This window comes from Acipenser ruthenus, chromosome 8 (assembly GCF_902713425.1).
Source record: "Acipenser ruthenus chromosome 8, fAciRut3.2 maternal haplotype, whole genome shotgun sequence".
Lineage (NCBI taxonomy): Eukaryota > Metazoa > Chordata > Actinopteri > Acipenseriformes > Acipenseridae > Acipenser > Acipenser ruthenus.
Window position 1 is genome coordinate 44,287,173 of NC_081196.1, and position 27,129 is coordinate 44,314,301.

General features: G+C 36.8%; 1 pseudogene; it reads left to right on the plus strand.

Annotated features, from left to right (window-relative positions):
- Positions 1–861: 861 nt before the first annotated feature.
- LOC117406528 (phospholipase D1-like) lies at positions 862–26,975 on the plus strand (annotated as a pseudogene).
- Positions 26,976–27,129: the final 154 nt, after the last annotated feature.

Consider the following 27,129-nt stretch of genomic DNA (forward strand, 5'->3'; position numbering starts at 1 on the left):
GTCTGGGTTAATGTGAGCTCCAGATTGAAGGGGTATTTTTGAGGACCCATTTTTAAGCGGCAGGTGTTCAGTGTGGAATGTGTTAATGACCTGTACACTACTGCCGGTACGGATTCTGACCCTTGCAAGTGAGATGAGGTTAAACGCTCTACAACTGTTTGTGCTAACAGTATTATTAAAGTCTACCTCAGCAATCCATACAAGCAATGTTAATACAGGACACATGAGGCCTTCCAGTATTAGTCTTGAGTACATTTACAGACAAGGAACAGTACAGTAAAAAAAAAGTGTTAATAAAAAAGAATACTGTTTGTAATATAGAGCTGTTTCATTTCTGTCAAATTTTATTTGAGTTTGATGGAGAGGTAATAAGAAAAGCAAACACAATGTTAGTGCAGCTAACACTGCAGAATCAAATAAGGGCTTTGACAAGACTGGCTCTGGTCAAAATAATTCACTAGTTATAGATACTGTTGGTAGAATACCTTTTCCACTGAAGGAATATGGTGAATTGCCATCCCAAAAACACTTCCAAGACACGAATATGCTGTCTAGATGAGCCCCTGCCAGTCTCCAGCACTCCTAGTGCAGCTGCCCTGCGGCTCCTCTACAGAGCCATTATACAGCATCTTAGCATTCACAGAGCACTGACAAGTGCAATGGAGCACAAAATCCTACTGGCTGCACATAACCCACCCCTAACCTCATAGACACACATGCATATATGAACACATAGTCAGGGTCCCTGGAGGCCATCCTGGAGACTGGTAAATGCCATCACTAGACTATCCCATCCATTTCACAGATGTGAGCCCGGCAGCATTGTTGCTTGATTCCATTTTAGATGAATGCTTTTTAGGCATGAAATCTCCCCAGACATCTCATGGGATTGGCTGGGGCTGGTGGAACTGTAGTTTTTCCCTGCTGCTGGTGTTTGCCAGCAAGCCCCCCAGGGACTGCGGCGAGTGCTACAAGGCTCAAGGATGCCTACTCAGTTGGCTGTAGAGATCCAAGCTCATCACCAATGGAAAAGACATACATGCCCAACCCAGCCGCAACAGCTTTAGGACTGATACCTTCCGTGTGTGTGTGTGTGTGTGTGTATGTGTGAGTGGTTGTACGTGTGGTTTTCCCTTGCTCATGTCTTTTCATTAACGTTCAAATGCTTTGTCACTGTATCATATTATTAATGAGATTTACAAAGAAATTGGTTTATGGGTTGTCAGCATCCTGATTGGTCTTCTTGCCTTACGGACCCATCTTGTGCTAGGCCTCTGGTGTTTTTATCTGAGTATTTCCTTTCCTCACTTTCCTCAATTTCTTGACTTTATCCTTCGTGCCAGAGATTGGATGTCACCAGACATCTAGAGGTTCTAAACTAAATTTTGCAATCAAGTGTAGAATCTTATAACTTTGAACAGGCTTTCAAGGTTATGGCTATTTTGAGAGAACTTTCAACGCCTATTAATCTTAACAGAACTGTTGTCAATCTGACCTCATTTAATGCATAATGCTTTGAATTATGGAATAGTCAATTGTGAAGCTAAATGTAAAGGACTCTGCTGAAGGCTAAAATAAAGCTTGATTCATATTCTACTTTCCCTAATCTCTCTGGAGTTGGTATTACACTTCTCAAATGGAAACATGCACATTAGCTAATATCCATTTAAATGTACATTTGTAGGTAACAACTTAGAGCCCATATTGTGCAGTTGTGTAGCTTGTTTAAATTCTTAAATCCTGGAAACCACTATCTCCTTCCTGCAGCTATGGAAACAGTAGACATTGCAAACCAGCTTGCTATAAAGAAGATATGCTTGATATGAAGGAGAAATCTTCTTAAATGTCATACATTCATACGCATAGCTATTCAATTTCAATATTATTAAAGAGCTTTTATACCTTTCTAACCAAGCCCTTTCCTATTAATCTTTGACATATGCAAATTGTTTTAAATACCATTCAGTCCAGAACAGTCAATCTTGACTTACTGTAGCTGATAATGTGTGCTCATTTTAAACACATTACATAATCTCATTCATTCAGTAAATGTCACTAAGCCTCTTGCATATGACATGTTTCTAAGCCATACACAGTAACACAAACCTGTTAACCAAATTATTTAAATCATGTATTTTTTAAAAATAATTAAATGCACTAAAACAAGAAAATAACCAAAATGATCTACCAACACAAGTGTCATTTTTCCCCATGTAACAGATGATTATGGTATCAAAATAAAAGAAGACAAACTGTCTCACAAAACTAGAGCCTCTTTGGAGTCTGTAATGAGCCAGTTTGCTGCGTGTTTTGAGCACTAAGATCTGCAGGATGACGTGGATGAGTTAGACCTCAGCTGGCACGGTGATCACTGTGATGGAAAAACTTCTGGTAAGTACAGAAACTTCACAACACTCAATCAAAATATAAGGCAAAGCTTATATATAAAAAAACAAAGCCAAGTAGACTAATGCCTTCAATAGTGCATAAGCACAGAAAAACACATCCTGGGCTTAATCATTACATTGTGTGATTATTCTCATGAATATTCTGATGGTCTTCATGACAAGTATTATCTTTTATTTATTTATTTTTTATTTTTTTGAACAAGGTAAAATAACCTGTGCAGGCACATCTTATAAATACTTGCTTCTGTAAACGGGGGTAATGTGTTGATCACAATGGCCTTTAATTTCTTTCACTTAACACCAGGTACCCTGTTTTAATTGTATCACATGAAAAATCTGATAGTGACTTAGTCAGGGCTCAAACCCATTACAGAGCAAGTAACTTCATATATATATATATATATATGTGTGTGTGTGTGTGTGTGAACTGGCCGGCACCACACACGGTTCTTGCCCCTTTAAAAATAGACCCAGGACTCCAGAAACTGTTTTTTACAGCGCTGGCGCGCTATTTTTTTTTTAATAAACACAAAAACAAACACAAAAACAAAACACAAAATAAACTCCTAGCTCTATACGAGCACTAACTAAACACACAGGAACCTCACTAACAGTGGCTCTCAAAAGTATTCACCCCCCTTGGACTTTTACACATTTTGTTGTGTTACAACATGGAATCATAATTGATTTAATTAGGAGTTCTTGCCACTGATCAACACAAAAAAAGTCCATAATGTCAAAGTGAAAAATAAAATCTACAAATTGTTCTAAATTAATTACAAATACAAAACAGAAAATAATTGATTGCATAAGTATTCACCCCCTTGAGTCAATATTTGGTAGAGGCACCTTTGGCAGCAATTACAGCCATGAGTCTATTTGAATAAGTCTACCAGCTTTGCACATCTGGACATTGCAATTTTTGCCCATTCTTCTTTGCAAAATTGCTCAAGCTCCGTCAAGTTGGATTGGGGACCTTTGGTGAACAGCAATTTTCAACTCCACATATTCTCAATTGGATTGAGGTCCGGGCTTTGATTGGGCCACTCCAGGACATTGACCTTTTTGTTTTTAAGCCACTCCAGTGTGGCTTTGGCTGTATATTTGGGGTCATTGTCCTGCTGGAAGATGAATCTTCTCCCAAGTCCCAGGTCTCTTGCAGACTCCAGCAGGTTTTCCTCCAGGATTTCTCTGTACTTTGCTGCATCCATTTTGCCCTCTATCTTCACAAGCTTTCCAGGCCCTGACACAGAGAAGCATCCCCATAGCATGATGCTGCCACCACCATGCTTCACGGTAGGGATTGTGTTCTCAGGATGATGTGCGGTGTTAGGCTTGCGCCAAACATAGCGCTTAGCGTTGAGGCCAAAAAGCTCTATTTTGGTCTCATCAGACCATAGAATCTTCTTCAACTTGGTCTCAGAGTCTCCCACATGCCTCCACTAGCCGAGAATGATGTGAGTTTTTTTCAACAATGGCTTTCTTTTTGCCATAAAGGCCAGTTTTGTGAAGCACCCAGGCTATAGTTGCCGTATGCACAGTGTCTCCCAGCTCAGCCGTGGAAGACTGTAACTCCTTTAGAGTTGCCATAGGCCTCTTGGTGGCCTCCCTGACTAGTGCCCTTCTCGCCCGGATATTCAGTTTTTGAGGATGGCCTGTTCTAGACAGATTCACAGTTGTGCCATATTCTCTCCATTTCTTAACAATGGACTTTACTGTGCTCTGGGGGATATTCAATGCCTTGGAAATGTTCTTATATCCTACCCCTGATTGGTGCTTTTGAAGAACCTTATTTGCTTTGAATGTTCCTTCGTCTTCATGATGTAGTTTTTGTTAGGAAATGTACTAACCAACTGTGGGACCTCCCAGAGACAGGTGTATTTAACCTGAAATCATGTGAAACACGTTAATTGCACACAGATGGACTCCATTCAGCTAATTATGTGACTTCTAAAGACAATTGGTTGCACCAGAGCTTATTTAGGTGTGTCATAGCAAAAGGGGTGACTACTTATGCAATCAATTATTTTCTGTTTTATATTTGTAATTAATTTAGAACAATTTGTAGATTTTATTTTTCACTTTGACATTATGGACTTTTTTTGTGTTGATCAGTGGCAAAAACTCCTAATTAAATTTGAATTTTTTTTCTACTTCCTCATACATTCTTGCAGATGCTTTATCACTTCAATCATTCTAAACCTGTTACTGTAGCAACTACTTATGCCAATCACCTCCAGCAAACTGGTTTAACATTACCAACACATTTTCTTTCATGTGATTTTCAATGCATTTTACTCTACTAAAGCAGCCAGATTTTAAGCAGTCATATTTGCAAACAAAATGACAATAAGTCAGTATTGGAGCAACAGAACCCAAAACCACTCAGAATGATTGCAAATTAGGGAAATGTAAAAAATAAATTAAAATGAAGCGGCTTGCCCTTTAACTTTGGCGAACGTAGGAACTAGGAACTTAAGCAATGGTTAATGACCATAACACTGCTACAACTCAACATACATTGACCTTAGAAAAGAGAACTCCTAGATGGCAACATTGTGAGTATGGAGTAAAATAAGCATTAAAATCTCTATTCAGTTTAGAATGAGCTTGGATCAATGCTTATTTTGAGGAATTTCAGACACAGGAATAGTATGTTTCTCCAGCTGGTTGCTTGAATTGCTATCCTGCTGTCCTTCAGCTGCTACCCCGCAGATTAGCTATTCTAGCATCTCAAAGGTCATATATCCATTTAAAAATGCCACCTCTAAATGCTTTCTGATTTTGCTATTGAAAAATAACATTAATGGTTGATCATAACTTTTTGTTTTGTTAGGACTGATACTTCCTCTCCAGACCTTTTTGTTCTTTTTTCATTTCTTTCTCCACCCTGTGTTGCCATGCCAGGGTTCCAAGAGAGAAAGAAAAGACCACTATAAGTGATAGAGACAGAACTTCTGTAGCTAAGATTTAATCAATTTGCAAACATAGTTAATGCCTTCTTGCTGATTAATGCTTATCAAATTGAAACCTTGCACAGCTGGATGCTAACATATGAATACATACTTTTGTTTTTAATTGCTCATATCATCCAGAATATGAATGCTTTCCAATTAGTCTTAAAGAAAATTGTTCTTGTCCCTTGTCATCAGTGAAGAGTGAGGGACCTGAAATGTTGCTAGAAGTAGCTATATCAGTGCAAAAAGTCTGTCATTAATGCATCTACTTAATTGTAATTTCAGATAGCTCAGTCATAATGGATCAGATGGTTTGTTAAACATAACCCTAATGAGGCTAATACACACACCAAATGTTGGATTCTCTGCATATTTCTTATACTACTTTAAGTTTTTACATTTTTAATTTGACTTTACATTCAGTATCTCTTGCTACACCATAAATACACAGTCAGAGCACCTTCAATTCAGAGCATCAGAGTGCAAGATATTTCTAGATCATTGTACAGGTAACTGATGTGGAGAGCTTTACTTCAAACACCAACATTAATTGAAAGACCTTGCATTATGAATGGAAATACCTTTAAAACTGTTTTTAAATAATCTAAAAGAGTTTCATGTAATTTATGTAAATAAGGCCCACTGTTTTTACTATCAGTGATGTTTAAGGCACAAAGAAATATTTACAGATTTTTTTCTTCTTTGCTTTTAAGTTCACTTTGTACAAAAGTAAGTTTTACACTTTTCCTTTAGGTGCTGAATCCTAACCTATATGTAATGGAACTGAGTCGTGGGGAATTCACGTGGAAAATCAAACGCCGCTTCAAGTACTTCCAGGCCCTGCATCAGGAGCTCCTGAAATTCAAGACACTACTGAAAATCCATCTACCCACTCGAACGTAAGCAATTCCAAAGCTCTGGGATAAATAGCCTGCTTTCTAAATTGCACAGCAAACCTTTTAGTGAGGACTTGGCCTGTTGGCAATAGAGATTCCCAGGTATGCAATTATTCACATTGTTAAAGCAATTCAATAAAATAGAAAGGACAAGTACATCGGAAGATGTTATTATAATTGAGACCCGACTGTTATTACAACTAATATTTACTGAACCTGTCTGTAGTATAACTAATAGATTACTCAGAACCTTGAAGTACATATGTATTGGGTTGTGCGTTGAAAAGCCTGAACTATCCCAAACTGTTCCACTGAACACGGAGCCATATGGTCATCTTAAAAATAAACAAATACTGCTGGGGAAGGTCTAAAATATATAAATACGACTTCCAGCAAACACTAACAGAAAAAACAAAACAAAACCAACACTTAGATTTGTTCCTAGAGAAAGAAAGTGGTATCATAATATGAAACTTTCAAAATATAACTCACTTTTTGACGCTATCGATGTCACAATGCAATGGGCATAACGGTGAGCAGTGTCTTCTGGGAATAATAGTTTATTTGGTACATGCTGAAAGGTGTTTCCAATCAGCAGAAATGCAGAGGAAAACTACAACCCTGCCTTTGCATTTAACTTTGGATTAATGGGACTATGGGACTTGGCTCCACTGATGAAAAAAAAAAAACTCTCTGGACCCCTCCAATTAAAACCTGTGCTCAGATCACGTGATCTGCTACTGCTAGCACTGTGGTTAATAGCGTTTAATATACAGTGCCTATAGAAAGTCTACACCCCCTTGAACTTTTTTCACATTTTGTTGTGTCAGTGTCTCAGAGTTTCATGCATTTAAATGAGGATTTTTTTCCACTTATCTACACACCATACTCCACACTGTTAAGGAGAAAAAAGTTTTTATTGAGAAAAAAATGATATATTAAAAATACAAAACTGAAAGATCATAATTGGATAAGTCTTCACCCCCCTGAGTTAATACTTGGTGGAAGCACCTTTGACAGCAATTACAGCTGTGCGTCCGTTGGGATAGGTCTCTACCAACTTTGCACACCTAGATTTGGCAATATTTGACCATTCTTCTTTACAAAACTGTTCAAGCTCTGTCAAGTTCCTTGGGGAGTGTTGATGGACAGCAATCTTCAAGTCATGCCACAAATTTTCGATTGGATTTAGGTCAGGGCTCTGACTGGGCCACTCAAGGATATTTACCTTTTTGTTCCTTAGCCACTCCAGTGTAGCTTTTGCTGTGTGCTTTGGGTCATTGTCCTGATGAAAGCTGAACGTCCGTCCCAGTTTCAACTTTCTTGCAGAGAGCAGCAGGTTTTCCTCAAGGACTTCCCTATACTTTGCTCCTTCTATCCTGACAAGTGCCCCAGTCCCTGCCGATGAGAAACATCCTCATAACATGATGCTGCCACCACCATGCTTCACAGCAGGGATGGTGTTCTTTGGGTGATGCACTGTGTTGAGTTTGCGCCAAACATAACGCTTTGCATTTAGGCCAAAAAGTTTGTTTTTAGTTTCGCAGACCACAAAACTTTTTCCCACATGGCTACAGAATCTCCTGAGTATGTTTTTGCATACTTCAAACAAGATTCAAGGTGGGCTTTCTTGAGTAATGGCTTCCTTCTTGCCACCCTACCATACAGGCCAGATTTGTGGAGTGCTTGGGATATTGTTGTCACATGCACACTTTGACCAGTCTTGGCCATAAAAGCCTGTAGCTCTTGCAAAGTTGCCATTGGCCTCTTGGTAGCCTCTCTGATCAGTCTCCTTGCTCGGTCATCCAGTTTGGAGGGACGGCCTGATCTAGGCAGGGTCTTCGTGGTGGCATACACCTTCCACTTCTTAATAATCGTCTTGACCATGCTCCAAGGGATATTCAAGGCCTTTGATATTTTTTTATACCCATTCCCTGATCTGTGCCTTTCAACAACTTTGTCCCGGAGTTCTTTTGAAAGCACCTTGGTGCTCATGGTTGAGTCTTCGCTTTGAAATGCACTACCCAGCAGAGGGAACCTACAGGAATTGCTGAATTTATCCTGAAATCATGTGAATCACTACAATTTAACACAAGTGGAGGCCACTTAACTTGGTGTGTGATTTTGAAGGCGATTGGTTACACCTGAGCTAATTTAGGATTGCTATTACAAGGGGGGTGGACACTTATCCAACCAAGCTATTTCAGTTTTTAGTTTTAATTAATTTTCTACAAATTTCTAGAATATGTTTTTTACTTGGAAGTTGTGGGGTAGGATGTGTAGATAAATGAAAAAAACCTATTTTAATGCATGTTAATTCCAGGCTATAAGGCAACAAAAGGTGAACATTTTGAAAGGGGGTGTAGACTTTCTATAGGCACTGTATATATATATATATATATATATATATATATATATATATATATATATATATATATATATTCTTTTTGTCTTTGTCTCTTTCTTTTGAGGAGGCACTGCCTCTCTTGTCTCCTCTAAGGAACCTCTACTGTTCTAATCGTAATGGCCCGTAATGAATACATTGCTAATGCACAAGCTCCTACAGATTCGGTGTGTAGCTATACTGTATTTGTTGTCAAAAAGATAATCAAGTCTGGCAGACATGTCATAATACTGTCAATATGCCAACACACTCAACACTCGACATGAGTTGTGAACCTGCAAAAAATGAATCTTGACAAATCTCCTTCCTGCTGTGATTCCTATGATTAAGGAAGCTGTTTTTCTGGTATGTTTTCAACAGAGGTGGATTGTCACCTAGCTGCAGATTTCACCCAGGATGAGGCTTTGACAATCCAATAATTACACTGCATTTCCTTCACTAATTAAACAAGACCTGAACCAAGAAGCTTGCTACAGGACGTCATATCAAACCAAAGCATCTCAGCTAGGTTTGATAAAAAGGATTAGTGGTATATAGGATGTAATAGGCTCTTAATTATATATATATATATATATATATATATATATATATATATATATATATATATTTAACAATGACGTTATTTAGGTCCACCACCATTTAGATCAATTAAGTAGATCCCAATAGCTACAAAAAAGTGTCATGGGCAATACACAACTACAATAGAAGAACAAGATGAATCCTCTTTTTTAGTGCCTATATTGTAACCCAATCCCCCGTTCGCACACACACACACACACACACACATCAAATAGTATACAGTTTTTGGAAGACAACACACACATCATTGGGGAGTTGAAACAGATAAAAACAATGCATCATAACCAGTTTGTGGTCATATATTGCTCACCCAATCACAGATCATTATCATAAAACAATATAAAAAATGGCCTGTTTTATGTTGGCTTGTACTGATTCAACTCTTGTTTTTTATTTTTTTTATCAACATAATATAAAGTCATCAAAAAGCAGAAATATCTGTGGTATGTATTTCACCCCTGTGGACAGAACCAGAATGCCATGTGTATAGTATTGCGTATATCTCTGTGGGGAGTCTGGTTGGAAGTAAAATATTTACAGTTTGTGGCAGTCTGACTCTGGGGATGTAATATTATACAAAGGTCCCACGTCAGTCAAACTCACATATTCCCTTTGAGTGCTTTAAAGTAGATAAAGTAGCCTTTCTTACTGGGTTTAAAAGGATAACAGCTAAAGTCCTTCTTTTAAACAATGAATTTCAGCTTATATTCTTACAAGTGAGTCAGAGGTCGTTTATTGAAGATCTTGGACCAAAGGGAATGTGAGTATTTGAAAATTGCCCATGTTAGAGTAGTTGCATTACACAGTATAGTATGTATAGAAAACTACTATGTTTTTTTGTTCATGTATATTTGTTTTTGTGTGTTTCAAATTTCTGCTCTAATTCTATTGAGTATAATTCATTATTAATATATGGTATGTGACACAATGTTGTTACAGTATATGGTTTATTGATGCATTTACATCTAAACAAAAAAATACCACTGGAATACCATTTTAGTACAAACATACTCAAATTATAATTAAATGGTATTATACCATTAAACTAAGTATTACCGGGAGAACTTTAAACAGACCACAGTATTACCAGAAATTGCAGATTAAATGGATTTGCCAAATATATTCCATTATGGTGCATTGGTATGTGCAAATAATACTGTGGGACCATTCTAAAAATATATGGAGACATTGACATTGTGTTGTCACTGCATATTCATTGAAGATCATCTGATAAGGATATTTAGCAAGTGTTGCCTAGATTTATACATGTATACAGTCATGTTTAATATGTATATTGCTTTATTTTCTAGTGAGGGTTTAATCCTGAAGAAATCCAGGGGCATTCCCTGTCTGTTAGGTGATCAAAAAGGTACAAAGGAAAAAACAGATACTGTAGAGTACATTGTCAATATTTCAATTTCTTTATCTCAAGGTCTTTAAAGAGTAAGTAGCAGGGTTCTGAAAAATATATCGTTATACATCCCCACGTGTTGCTACAACTGTTTAAATAACATACCTGTAATTTATTTTCATTGTTAACATCCTGACAACTTTTTACACTTATATCTTTAAAGTCTGTTTCAAAGCTTTTTTTTTTTTTTTACAAAATGTCCTCTCTAGTACACTGGGGTTTGAGATCTGTCCTCCAAATCACTGCAGGAAGAGCGATTTATAAAAAAAACATAACTACAAGTGCTCTGGCTTTTCTGTTCCGTACCACATCATGGATAGTTATTGCTGTGTTACCTATTTGACAATGTGGGCAATAATCCTTACACTATCAATGCACTAGAGCGACCATTTTGAAAAGAGCTTTGAAACAGACAACAAAAGTTGTCAGGATGCTAACAATGAAAAGAATGACAGGCACGTTATTTAAGCAGTTGTAGCAACACATGGGGACGTGTAATGCTATATTTTTCTGAAACCCGCTACTTACTCTTTAAACTTGATTCACAAGTGATGATGCCATTCAATCAGTTTCAATTTCAATTTTATATCAAGGGGTGCTGTCTGTGTTTACATGTTGTGTGGTATTACATTGTGAATTTGTAAATATGTTATGACGATATCTTTATAGTTCATATTCAGTTGATCTTAACAGCAGTTTATCCAAATGCCATCACTCTTTTAAATAACTAATAAAGGCCCAAAAGTTATTAAAATTAAACATCCTGCAGCGAATGTTAGTCTCATCACTTATGTATGTAAAAAATGAAGACCCCCCCCCCCCCCCCCCCCCCCAAGGATTTAGTTGTTTAAATGATGGCTGTATTTATATCAATTTATTAGACACCCTAGGGCCATATTTTCAAAGCTTTACTCCAGTCTATCATTTGTTCCTAAGAGGTAAAACACCTGTTAATTTTAGAACAAAACACCTAGGTGAGCTCCTTTCAGCATTCTCAATGTGTTTTGTTTCTCATTTTGTAAAATTAACATGTTTTTTTTCGTCTTTCAAAAAATAGTTAATGAAGGAATAGAGGAAATGCTTTGAATATATGACCCTTAGTGTCTAATTTACTTTGAATGGATTTAATTTCTGCTCAGCGCTCAACATCATTTTATTATCATTCCAAACTAAATAAATACACCTACTGTACACAAGTGTATATTTAGTGATTGTTATAAATGTATCATCCCTACTGTAATGTAAACTATACCGTATCTTTGTCAGGCATGCCTCATGTATGGCTGTGTTGCATATTACAGTCCTTTAGTGTTTTTGTATTTTCAGATGGCTGGTAGTAAAAGACCATTCAGAATCTTTCGAGGTATGTTGGTTAAAATAACACCTTCAAAAGGCAAGAATATTGTTTTTTCTTGTGTTATTTAGTAATATTTAACTGTTATGCATTTGATTTATGTGATAGTTGTTATTGTTGCTGTATTTAATGCAGATGCAAATTTCTGTGCACAACTGGAACATGTTAATAAACAGCATCTTTTTAGGACACCATCAAATGCTCCACCTATAGGCAGGCAAGGTGGTGGGGACAATCTATTCATGAGTTTGCACAAAAACATGGAAGGGACTTCATGAACCAAAATCGACATGGATCATTTGCGCTTGTGAGGGAAAACACTTCAACAAAGTGGTAAGGGCTTTATAATTAAGCCACCTGAATTTACAATCATTTCAAATAATGTCACTCTCCAATGTGAATATTCTCTGAAAACAATCCAATCCCATATATGTAAATGAAAATCCAACACTGCACATGTGAGACCTGCATAGTAACTGGAAGTGAATAGTTTAAGGGGCTGTTATCAGCCTGTTTAAGTTTCATACCCTTAACCTTGTTTTCACTTACTGCACAGTAATAGACCACTGAGAGGAAAACTGCCAGCACTTACCTGGTGCAAAAATAGAATGCAAATCTTTATCGATGTTAGAAATGATCATTGTTAAGCATGGCAGCCTAACTCATTGTTTTCTTTTCTGTTGTGTCTTTGTTATATGCAATAAGAACAAGGGGCACAAATATGTATTCTTTTGTACAAGGAATTGGAAGTAGTTCTGGGCCTTAACAGTGAATATACAAAGAAAACTCTTATGGGACTTCACCCAGATATCAGGGTAAGTTTTCAGGTATACTTGTGTACATTTACTAGAGATGATAATTGATATAAACATGTGCATTTTTCTGCAGGTACTGAATCTGACTCCACTAATCTTGTAATAAGGAGATGAATCATTATAATGTGGTAATGTAGTAAGCAACCAGCAGGTGGGAAATGTAAATGTCAGAGACTGTTCATTTGTTTCCATGTTCCTCACATATGATAATGGATCGATGGGCGCTAGGAACCATAAAGTCTAATTACTGCTCAGTCAACGATTAAATGAACTGAGAATATTTCTACTGGGTCTAATATTTATTTATTTTCAATTGTTGTGATTGTAATTCACTTTGTGCATCATGTACAGTTCTTATATTGCACCATCATTCCATTCAGTTCAATTCTTTAGGTATGAGCATAACCTTCTTTCAGACAACTGCTAATGTGAAGTGCTAATGATGTATTTACTGCATTTGGAGTTTTAGTAAGGAGGAGTACCTGACTAGATTCTCATCAGATATGTAGAGGATTCACCATGAAAGCTCACAGAGTACTGTCGTTATTCCATGAATCAGGATAGCTGAATAACCCATGAGCCCCGAAGGACCTGAGTGGATTTTTTACGGCCATCTTCATGAGTGAAATAATCAACAGCACTCTGTGAGCATTCATGGTGTATTCTGTTTGTATAACAAGTTTATGGGAAAAAAAACAACGTATGTTTTAACCTAACGCAAACAAGTGAATTAGGAGAATTACTCAGTTTAGCAACTCAGCATATTTTAGATTTTAAAGAAAGATAGATTCCAAAATGAGATCCGGTAAAAAAAATAAATAAATAAATACAAACTCTGGACCACCAAATAGGAAAAAGTTATTTAATGCAGGATCTCTCAATGCTTGTTGTATATGTTGAATTATACTGCATAGCAGTAACTTCACAATAACGACTTTGTCAAAATGTGAGTTCAGAGTTATCATTCTAAGTAAATGGTTAATTAGGGACTTCATCCCTCAATGATAAGGCTTTGCCTCACGCATTGATATTTTTTTTGTGATACCCACTGTGTGTATCCTCTCTTTAAGGATTTACAAATGAAGGACTGTCTGTTTTGAAACATGAGTTTTGGCAATAGCTTTAATAAGTGTGCTTACTTCGGGCATAGGGGCAAATTACAGTACTAATTGGTGAGCGTAGCAAGACAAAAATGATTTTTTCATAACAATTAGCTCTGAGAAACCAGGCTGTTCAATCTTTGTCACATTACTGTTTTAGTCATTGTAAACACTGATAATGCTGAGATACAGGAAGTTCCCAAAGGCTGTTCCTCCTCTTAAACAATGTCTTCCCCTCATGGGACTTATGCAGCTTCCCTTTAAAAGGCGGCTACCATGTTGTTTGTTTTGTTTTTGTAATTTTCCAACATTTCCCTGGGCAGATTATTGATTGACACCATGTCACATTTTTTTTCAAGACCATTTTCTTTGAGTAGCAGTTGGAGCAAACTTGAGGAGTAATACTCTGAAGAGTCTGTGTTGAATATCCTCAGGATGTATGTTGCTAAAGCTCTTCAACATGGGTGTCCTAGATTTGAGTCCCTTGGTATTCTGAACATTGCAAGCACCACAGTATGAGGCATACCTTGAGATGTTTGTGATATAGAAAGATTGTTTGGTAATAATTCCTTTGAAGGAGTCAAAATAGCCAATGTAAAGAATATACTATACTGTACATCAGGCATTACACATTTGTTTGTATGTTACACAGTTTGTGCCGAATTTGCTATGAGTTAAATAAAATATACCTGGTATACAAAGATGGTATGAACGTGTATTACCCTTGTATTTCAGAGCTTCTTTTTAAATGTTAAAGTTCTGAGGTAGAGCACTTAAAGCAAAGACATGTGGCAATATATTTAAAACCTTTCCCAGGCCATTAAGTATCTTCAAGTGAATAAATTAATCCAGATTTGTTTAAACATCACCTGAATCCTTCATTTACTTTAAATAGGTGATCCGTTATCCTGATCATGTGCCTTCAACTGTGCTGCTCTGAGCACACCATGGAAAGACAGTTGTGATTGACAAGTCAGTGGCTTTTCTTGATGGATAGATCTGGCCTATGGGAGGTGGGATTATCACCAGCATCGCCTTACTGACGTGGGTAGCATGAGGAGAAGTCCTCAGCCAAGTCCTGTGCTCTCTCCCAAACCTAACAAGGTGAGCCATTTTTATGGCTTCTTTTTCATCTCTTTAAATGATTATAAGATTGACAATTGTTCCCACTGTGCATTTTTAAATAGAGCAGCAGGGTCTGTGCTGTAAACCTCGTGATGAGAGTGGGGTTGAATGGTTTGAGTTGGGAGGATCTTCCATAGGAATTAAACGAAAAACTATTTAATCCAATCTATTTAATCACCTCCACAATTCAGTTTCATTGCATCTTCACATTTTAATGAGGAAGTCCATACCCATATACCTATTGTAACCTGCATTAGTCTTATGTAACCCAATAATCATCATTCCAAGCAACACCACCTTCTGAAGGGAAAGACCAAGACCAACCCAAAGACCATCAGACATAAATTGGAGCATTCATTTTGACAGACTTTAGAGGCTAACGCACAACTGCAGGTTTGATTAGTAGTTAGAGTTGTCTGAGATATTCGTGGGGAATGAGTTATCATGGAGACTGGTAACATGCTTGGTCTCAGAAAAAAATCCTCCAGCTGTTATTTGTGTGGGCGTCCATAATCAATAAAGAAAACCAAAAAAGGGCTGCACTCAAAAATTAGAAATTACTTCCTTTTATTTAAATTAAAAACTTTTTTTTTTAAATGAGCAGTTCTCAGTCACGTACATGTTTCACCCATAGGCTTCATCAGCGTTCACAGGTGCCTGTGATATTGGGACCTTTTAGGTATGTATAATTAATCAATTAGTAGAGATGTTAATCATTTTACAATCAATTACATATTATATTCAGTATAGCACATGTTTTACATTTAAATAATCCTTGTCATTTGTTACATAAACTAAAAATGAATGGCGAATTATACAATGTCTATTTATCAAACAATATATCAATATCATACTTCGGCTAACAAAGGTTAAAATAACCCAGATAATATAGATTGGAGCTGAATGAATACAATTAAACAATTAATAACAGTCGTTATTGAATATTAAACAGTAAAGACACTCATTCATACCAAAACTAAACAATAAGTCAAATTAAATGAACTAGAGATATGGAGATAATTCAAAGTCTTCATTGAGTCCTTTGGGCATTAATGTGTTTAGTTTAAAAATCCCAAAAGTTTCTCTTTGCAACAATTTAACAGCAACATCACCTCCTCTTCTACTTACAGAAAATGTTTCTCTTCCTATGCATTTCAATGAATTTACATTATGCGCAAACTCACTGTAATGCCTGGCTGTCAGGGATGTGGGGTCATTGCATCTTGCTGCACTTTTATTTTTGCTTAATCTGGTTTTGAGAGGTCTAAGGGTTTTGCCAACATATCCACGACCACACAGACAAATTTGTTTGACCAAAAAACGTTTACCTGTTAAAGGATGTGTGAAGCTATCTGTTTTACACAGTGTGTTACACTGAGCACAGCCTAGACAGGGATAGCATCCTGGAAGAGGAATAAAGAAGGGGGAGGGGGAACAAAATGATCTGCTTTAACAACAATGTATTTTATATTTTTATCCCTTTTAAAAGAAAAGAGTGGAGGATCTTTAAATGTAGAACCCTATCTGTAGATAAGATATTCCAATGTTTACACACAATCTCTTATAAGGCACGACTATGAGGATTATATGTAGATAGAAACAATACCGAAAAATACTTTTTAGGCTTACTATGAGGTTTTAAAAGGTCAGACCTGTCGATGCTCTGAACCATAGATTGTGCATCATTAAGCCATTTATCAGGATAATCTCGTTGTAAAAAGCAGTTATGCATATCTAATCATTTCTGTTCACAATCAATGGAAAGCTTAGACTTTTGGAAGGAGCACTCGGGTTGTACTGTAATTTAATAAAATGAATTGTATTATTTGATTGGTATTCATGAAGAAACATTAAAGACCAATTAAATAATTTCTAGGGCTCTTTTGAGAGCTCTCTGACTACAATGATGATGCATTCATGCTGAAAAATGGTGCCTGGCAAATGTCACCAGAGCCTTCTTTGTCCCACAAGGACTACATTAAACATACAGGAAAGGTCCTCAATGGATGAATGAGTTTACAAATTACTGCTGAATGTAAATGATGTATCCATTAGTGTACTGCTAAATTAGATTTGGTACCTACTTGTCATCAAGTCAATAAATACCTGTATGCATTATACATAACCATGCTTGTATTCTTTTGATAAAACTGTTTATTGCATTCACTTAGATGTTCCTTTTCGGTGCTTGAATGGTTGTATCTGCATTAGGTAGGGCTCCTCTGATGTAAGATCTTTGCTAACAAAATATATGAAATTGGTACAGCTGTTGGAGTAACCTTTAAAATGTCTCCTAAGGATCTCTGTGATATTTGCACTTCATAAAATGATGCCTGCCAGGACATTGCTGTTACACTTGCGGTTTGTCAAATACAAGCTCTGATCCTCTATGGACCATTACCCCTTAAGCATCAACAGTGCACACATTTATACTTAAAAGTGTAGGAATTAATCTTTTTCATTTCCTATACGTAACCTGTTTCACATTCTCTGGCCATTTAGTCACTTGTCTGCTGGTTTATGATCTTAAATGTTGATTTTTTTTTTTTTTTTAAATTGCCTTAATTTTCATTCCTTAAATTCCATTCTTGGCCTGCAGCATTGACAATATACTGTTCATGTGCAGCACAATGGGACACAGAGACGCTCATGTGGGCATGATAGCCAAGATACTAATTAACTGATGCCACCATGGGTACAGTTAATGAACAAAATGCAACTGGATAAAACATACCTCATTTGAATGATTTAGCATCATCCATATGATCCTTGTATTTCACCAGCAATAGAGTTTCAGTCTGCTCTTTCTTTATGTATTGAGAAACTGACAGGCTTCTTCATGTTTATTTTTTTACCTAATAACCAAAACTAGATTTGACCGAGAGGTCATCATGGCTAACATCCAGTATGGTCATGAGATCATTTGGTTATTGACATTCAGCCCTTCTAAATATTTAAGAGGTTTGACTAATTATGGGTATGGTTATAATTACAGTGCTTTTTCAGTTTGGGTGAAAATGGACTAGTTTTGCAATAAAATGTATATTCATAATTCTAAATATTACTTCAATTATATTATTGTGCATCAATGCATTAATACAACATGTAATAATTAAAACAAATCGGTAACACGTTATATTGCTTGGCATAAAGAAGTACAGCAATTAAATGTTATACCAGTGCAATTAAATACCAGTGCAATTAAATACCAGTGCAATTTTTCTCATATTTCATGTTAAGTGTTTGTTAAGACTTGGTACAAGTCTTAACAAACAGAATAATACTGACAGTCTGTCGTTTTCATAGGTTTACGTTTCCTTATTGCTTACCTATTGATTATTTACATGTAATGGCATTTTCACAAATTGGGCAATTGCATTTCGATTAATATATGCTTACTTATTCCGCTACTGCTTTAATGGGTTGCTTGAACAAATCCAATTTCTTCAGCAATCAGCCGTAATGGATCAGGAAGAGGAAGAAGAAAGCAACGATAAGACCAACTGTGAGGTCGAGGTGATTCTGAGTTTGAATGACTCGGAGAGGAGCAGAGGTTTCCAGAAGGTCGCTGACAAGGACTGAAGGAGAAAAAATGTTGCATGAAAGAAACTGCCATCAGAATGTTCAAAGGCACAGGTTACAAGTCCCACATACTGAGGAGAGCAGATTTGGGGCAGAAGGAGTTCTGGAAGCAAGTCAGTGAGGGGGCAGTCAATCTATTATTGCAAGAATAGTTTAAAACCCTTAACCATAGCTTGACATCGAATCATAATTTTGAAACTAGCATGCAGTTACAGTATATCATATTTTGCTGTTCTTATCTTTTTTCCTTTATATGAATACATAATTAAAAAATGTCATGTGGTTTTGGAACAAATATTATTATTATTTTGTATATATATATGCATGCAGTATATAAAGTCCCATAACTCTTTCAGATTGCCTTCTATTGCTAGGGATTATGCTGGATATCCTGGCGCTCTCAGTGGTACATCATGTCTAATGCTATCAATAAATGTCTCTGTGGCAGGGACAGGGTTAATGTCTCTGCCAGCAACCACAGGTGTGGCCACTCTCCAGTTTGTGCAGATTGGTTAGTGCAGACTGCATAAAGGCAGAAAGCCTGTGGTTGCAGAGAGGAGTTTGTGAGGTTTTTATATTTATTTTTTTAAATGAATCTGTTCTGTTAGAACAAAAGCCAGGAGGGACACCAGCCCTCCATGACCTGAGTTGTGCCCCACTGCACTAGTCTTTAAAGCTGAGCTGCCCAATGGATGATTTAGGGCAGGTTTTCCCAATCCTGGTCCTGGGGAACCACTGTGTCTGCTGGTTTTCATTCCAGCTGAGCTCTGAATGACTTAATTGAACCCTTAAATTAACTGATAATTTGCTTAATTAGACCCTTTTACTTGTTTTCAGCTCTTAAACAGTTGCAGATTTCAAGTTATAACATGTTATAAATAACTTGAACTATGCAACTGTTTAAGAGCTGAAAACAAGTAAAAAGGTCTAATTAAGCAAATTATCAGTTCAATTAAGGGTCTAGTTAAGTAATTGAGAGCTCGGTTGGAATGAAACCCAGGACCAGGATTGGGATGCCCTGATTTAGAGACTGCTGTTATGACTTCAATGCCAATCTGTAGTTTGTGTTACTGTAAAATTGCAAAAGAAAAAAAAATGCTGTAAAGCATGTTTAAAGAACACAAAAATAAGGGAGCAGTGTGTAGTCTCGTTATTAACTCCTCCCTCCTGTGTTCGATTCAGAAACACCCCCTCGCCTCCCCAGGTAACCCCTGGTCTTATCTATTGTGGCGCTCCAGTTGGTGGGCCTCCCAATCACTGTTTCGAGCTTTTATGTTTCATAATAATCACATTTCCATTTTGTGGGTGGTCGTCCTACTATATCATTTTCCTTTTTGTAGTGAGAGGTTCTATAAGAAGTCATAGGAGCAACATTGAGCTGTTTGGACAAGCCCGGTTTTGGCACGGAAAGGACTACTACAACTTAATTTTAAAGGACTGGGTCAAACTGAACAAACATTTTGATGGTATACGTGCCCTTCGTGTTGGATCTAGTTCAGGAAACATTAGTGATTCAAGGTGGATACAGTATGTGATTTACACGTTGTTTGTAAATCTGCCATTTACTCACATACACATTTTTCTTTTCATTTGCACAACGTCCCGCAGCATTAAAGATGCCATTCCCCTTCTATTGTTTTTAGTAACCAGTTTGCAAACTACATTTTAAAAGTGTAACCCCTTTTTTTCTAAAGTTGTTTTTTGGTATACTGGTGATGTTTCTAGGTCAGGACACACAGGCTTTTGCATTGTCATCAGTCTTGCACCTTTATCCTCCAGGATGCTCCTCCTGCACAAGTTTGCGTCTGCAAATGAAGAGCTGTTGCTGCACAACAATTCCCAGCCTCATGCAGCTCAGTTTTCAATGTTCACCCTTTCAAATGTGAGGTTCTGCCACATACACCTTCCTGTCCAGAACTTGCCCATGAAATGTCTACCTATTTTATCCATTGATACAGAAAAATGTAAGTGTTGGCTCTTTGTTGAAGACTTTATTGACAGGTACAAGACCCCGCGTATGCCATGGCACGACTTGGGAGTGGTGGTGCACGGGAATATAGAGATGTTGCAAGACATTTCATTCAAAGATGGAATTTTACAAAGGTTGGTAAAAAAATGTAATATACAATTTGTGTTCTTTAAAAAAAAAAAATACCACAGCTCCTGTATTCACATCACACGTGGTTTGCCTGGTAGCTGAAGAGACTGAGGAAGCATATCCCAGGTTAGTAGAGAACAGATTATCTGTTTGTGATAAAACTTGGTTATGATATTCTTAGCTGTTGAGAATAGCAGAATCAGTATTTTTGTATGTACATGTGTCAGACATTTTTACTACATCTACAGAACTGCACAATATTTGTTCTAATTTTGCATTAATAACTGCGAAGTACAGGTTTATGTTTTTAGGCAGGACAATCTTGCGTTAAATAACCATTTTATTATAATATAAAATCTTACAGCTTTCCAAAAACACTGAACCCAACAATGGGTGAAGAAAAATAAGTAGAGTAAAAATTGTTGGGAAAACAGCATCCCGGTGCTGCTTGCTAAAAAAACAAACACTAAAATAATAATCTATGCAACATGTTCATCCCAGTGAACAAGAAACATGAGGCAGAGGAGCATCGGATACCCCCCCCCCCCCTCCGGATGAGGCTGGGAGTGAGGAGGTGGGAATTGATGTACCAGGCAATTGTACTATAGATCTCCTGGCTGAAAACCTTGCAAGCTTTATAATTTAATGGGTGCAATTTAAGACATTACTGACGAACTCAATAAGGAAGCAGTTGAATATAACATAATGTTTGAGTGGGAATCTGCATGCATTTTTCTGTATTACTGCACTGCCCATTCCATGTACAGGACACAATTCCAATTAATGTTTAAGAGTGTTTAACCTTGGATTCACAGCAAGATTGTTTCATAGAGTTTGAATAACCGAAGGTCACGTGTCATATTTCAATACATAACTGGTTTACTCGTAAAGGTACTAATAGGACACAGTACTTGTTTTCCCTTGTTTACAGTCATCTGATCCATGGATTTACAAGGCTTTTTCAGGTCTGCATGGCACTGACTTTCAGAGAACAAGCACTGCTATTCAAAAACGGGTCCTTAGAAAATTGTGACTCCTATGTGTGACTAACTACTTAAAAGGGCCCAGGCGAGTGCAGCTGTACCTCCTATCAGAGTTAATTTGATTATTAAAATTGTTCATTACTTTGCTGAATTTCTCTACTAATTATGTTGAACGCTCTATAAGCTTGGGCTTAGCACCCCCTGCAGTTAAGCAGTGTTCTGTGTTCTGCCTTCTCCTTCATTCAATTCAGTGATACAGCTGCCTCTGCTTCCTTTTAAGATAATTACAACCCTCTTTTACTTTGATTGTTCAGTAATGTAATCTTTCAAGTCCAGATTATTTAAAATAAAATACTTTAGTAATATTTCACTTAAGTAAGGGGTTTATGCACATTTGCCAAATAATAAAAAAAAAAAAAAAAAAAGTGCATTGAAGAGAGGGGTTGGACACAAAAGGCAAATGAATAGACTTGATTAGGTGTTTAAGGATCATGAGGTTCCCGAACAAAAAAGAAAATTACAATTGAAGTGATTTCAGAAAAAAAGGCTACAATCTGTTTTCAAAATTCTGCACATGTAATGCTTTTATAAAATAAGGCATATTATTCAGTGCAGTTTGTGAAAACACTGGATACACCTACAAGGTACACTTTCTTGGGCAAATAAAGGGAATACAGGACAGTACTGTACATGGTTGTGGTAAGATGTATAGTGTTAGCACATGATTGTTTGTACAACGCGTCACAATGCATCGCTTTTTGTAATTGAAAGTATCAAAATACGCTTTTCAGGGCATAACTGAAGTGGCACCTTGCAAGGAAGCACAATCTGAATTACTTCAAATAAGACACAGTGTAGTTGTAATGTTTTTTTTTATGGTGGAAAAATTCAAGATGAAATGCCACATGATAGATAAAATAACACAGTCTTATACTTGCAGAATCAGTGTTTCATCAGCTGTGCAGACAAAACCATCCATAATGACATTGGAGATGCACCTACACAGAGGATCTTGCCAGCGTATAGGTAGGACTTGCTTAACATTAAATACAATCATGACAAGGGAAATGACTTGCAGACCAAAAACTTATAAACAATGTACATATGTTTCCAATGATTATAGTGAAAAGAAGACATTCCGTGTGTACATTGTCGTGCCTCTCTCGCCTGGATTCGAAGGCGATATCTCAATAGGTGGAGGCCAGGCTATCAAGGCGATTATACATTTTAATTACAGGTAAAGCTATTATAAATGTTCTTCAGCTTTGTGAAAATCTACATGTATTACGAAAAGAACTATAGTTAACGCCATTGAATCACTGCAAGAAAAATGATAATAATTCATTATAGCAGAATAAGCATTTACATCCCTTTACCCTGTCAATCAATCAGCCGATGGTTAACAGAGCATCACATTCAATGTAGAAAGAAGTAGCCTACCTTTTGAGGAATAGACAACTAAATGATGAGTTACAACTCATGCATTCTTAGCCATGCTTGGCATCTGGCTGCTTCAAAAGGGCAGACAAATGCCAGCGGTGCACCTAACCTAAATCTTGTGCTGATTTATTAGCTTTGTTTTTGCAAGAACGGTCTTGACTTTTAGAGATCATTTGTAGTAATTTGCAGTTGAGTTTTAAGTCTGTCAACAGGTTGGCTGATTTGCATCATGTAACTATGACAACAAGGAAGGGAATGATGAAGCATTAGGATATATGGCTCTTTAATACCCTATGAAGAGAAATTGAAGATTTACTGTGTGCAGAGGGGAACACTCCATCATTGAGAGACTCAAATGTGTCAAAAGTAGCCAAGTTAGAGCTGCACATTTCCTGGCTTTTACTGTATGCTATAGTATTTGTTGAACTTCTTTAATATGCTGTTAAGTAAACACAGACATATTCAATATCATTTCAGTATAATTGTAAATGTCTGTATGATTAGCTTTACTCTTTAATTAAACTAAATCACCCATTCTGCTACTTTATATGCAAGCTCCTTCTTTCCCCCACCCTTGCTGCTTGATTGTCAATGCATGTCATTTGTTTGTTACACCTGCCTGATTTCTCCTGGCAGTGGCAGCTTGCTGGATCATCGACATCTCATTCTGTGGTCTGAGGACTCATGCTGACCTGGATGGCAAGCTGGTCACTGAGCTAATCTACGTGCACAGCAAACTGATGATCAGCGATGACAGGTCTTGGTAATTGCTTTTTGTTTTTTGTTTTTAACACAGAAGTTCTATACTGAGCAGATGGGTTAGGAATCAAAAATGAATCTATTTACCTGGTGGGATTCAATCAAAATTAAGTCAAACCATCTATCATTTCACATTGCAAAATAATGACAAACTTACGTTGCTAATTATATTCATGCAATGGGTGCGATGGTATAAACAGGGAGATAATTGCCCATAAATCAACATTGCATAGTTTTAAGGAACAAAAAACTATTTTATTTCATTATGACACAAATGTAATAATAATAATAACAACATGCAGTGTGCAGGTGTGCGGATTTAAATTAGAATGGGAGCTAAAATACCCATAGACCCCAACAGAGAGCACATTAAAGCAGTGTAAGCCATTTTTTTAACAGGACTTAAGACTCATACCATCCCCTTTACTAAGAACCAAATTCACTTCCATTGTTTGGAAATTTTAGGTTTGTGCACTGAATGGAGCAACCTGCCTTTCCACTACCCATGCACTACATGACTGTGATCTGCATGAAAGTAATGAAACAAAAGGAAATGTCTTTTTTTAATTTTTTTTAAACTGGCTCTGTCAACACCAATGACAGATGCATGCTGGTGAAGCGAGACAGTGAGATGGCTGTCATTGTGGAAGACATTGAACTGGTGCCCTCTGTAATGGATGGGAAAAATTACAAAGCTGGAAAAGGTCTCTCAGGCTTGAATGCTTCAGGTACATCTGATCCTTCACTTCATATTTGTACTTGAAGTACTAACATCCTTCTACCTGAGCAGAACAGACTAAAGAGCTGATGAAATACCGTAAAAAACGATGTATAAGTCCCCCCCCCCTTTTTGAGACAACAATTTCAAGAAAAAGCCTATAGGTCACACCGGTGTATAAGTTGCTCCCCTCTTTTTAGTACCCCCTAAAAATAGCTAGAAAATAGACTTATACAAAGGTTTTTACAGTAATTATGTAGGCATTGTTTATTCAACGTGTGGTTCCTGAGGAATCACACGACTATATCTGAAGTTGTAAAACACTATTTTATATTAATTTAAAAAACGTTAAGCAGATTTTTAAAAATTAGCCTATTCTAACATTTTTCATGACTGTATTTCCTGGGGGGGCAGAAGTTATTCCAGTGGACCCCGAGTACGAAAGGTATTTTATTTTTATTTAGCTGCTGTGACTACCAGCTGAACAAATTAGTGCAGCCATTTTGACAAGTAACAATTCTGCCAAGGTGTCCTACTTAGCCATATTGTCTTCACAGTCAATGGTGCGATTCATACAGTAGGTTTTACCTCATTTGTGTATTTTTCCAATTCATTTAAAACATCTGATGAGCAAATTGTGCAGTAATCTTTATACATATGTTTTAGTTATGTATCCATTTAGAGAAAAAAGTCAGATGCTCACAAGCTGGTGTCAGTTTCAATACTGTATTCATTTATTTACTTCCCTGATATACAGTATACCTCTAGTTCAGCCTAGTTCTAGGACTCATTGAAGAACTCGTGATCCCATTAGTGATTTTATAAGGAAATCTGGATGGTGACAGCAGCAAAAAACGCCATTGTGTACGACAAGGCAAGTTCACCTATTAAAGTAATTTCTAAATGACACTTTTTAGCATATGTGCAGTAAATGTAGTCCTGAAATTCTGACTTGTTTGACTTTGTCATTGTTTTTATAATTATAACCTTTGATAATATTGTATTGTATATAGCCAGCACGTATGCTTACAGTATAAACTTTAGTAAAAAGGGAGCATTTTACCGGAAGGCATGCTTCTGTATTCTAGCCCAGTCCTGAGCAAATTCTGAAGTTTTTGCTACACAAAGCATAAAAATATTCACCCAATGCAGTTTTATTTGCAAACAAAATTATATATACAGTACTGCATAAAAATGCAACAGTAAGCAAGTTTAAGTTAAACAAGGTTCTGTACAGCTTTAACAAATGCAAAATAGTTTGAACATTTGAAAGCTGATGCTGACAACATTTTACATCCCCAGGTTTTCAGATGTTTGCCTACTGATGCAGTGCTCAATAATAAAATCCTGCGGGAATACATGTCCTGTCCACCGATGGCAACGGAAGAACCAACCCAGGCGTTGGAGGAGCTCCGGAAAATCAGGGGGTTCCTTGTTCAGTTCCCCTTCTACTCTGTCTGAGGACAACCTCTTTCCCTCAATCAACTCCAAAGAGGGCATGATGCCCGTGGAACTTTGGACGTAGGCTTAAACATTCTGAGGTGAAAGCAGACACCAGGCTATCTGGGAACACCAGTTTCTCAGATTCTAATGTACACACACTGACCTCAGAATAAGCTCATCATATTTATAAACACTGGATTCATTCAATCATATTTTCTAAATTCACCAACCTATCAATTGAGGAGCATATTTTTAACATTCACAGCATAGCCGTTACAATGAATGTACAGTACTATGTCTAATTAACTTTACGATAGCTCTCATTGGGTTCCTCCCTCATAAATGAATTAGACCAAGAACATTTTTGTGTTCTGCTTTTTGTACTGAATATATTGTATGCATTTGTTTTACTGTGTTATTGTAAACATTGGTTACCATAAGCACATTACACCCTATGAAGACATGTTGGAATCACTAAAGTAATAATGTGTCTGCGATGTGTTTGCAAATGTGCAACCAACATGATAGATAATGCCTCCTTCTGTTTTATACATATCAGACTTTATCGAAACGACCTGTAAAATAATCAGTTCATACTGAATGCTCATTTAAAGATATCAGAGAACCACTTGAAGTATGTGTGTCTGCATGACAGTCATTGTCATACTCAGCACAATCTTGAGAGCGGTTTCATAGCAGTGCATGGTTTCTTTCTCCAATATTCATTTGGATATGTATTCCTTGAAATATCTGTACACACTATTATGTCTAATATTTAGTGTTGAACTGCAAGTCTAAAATAAAGGGTATTTGCATTTAAAAAGCATTACCTCCTATTTGAAATAGACATTTTTCTGCAACATATTAGGGGTCAGAGCAAAAACTGTTTATTTTTTTAATGTAGTAGCAAAATAGTGATCACTAATGTCCTTTATGTATTACACATACAGTAACTAGTTTTACATGCTGTTGATTTTTTAAATTTCCCTTTATGGAATCAAATCAGTGTCTGGCTGTATTGAACTGTGATTGTTAAATGATCCAATAGTGAATAGTA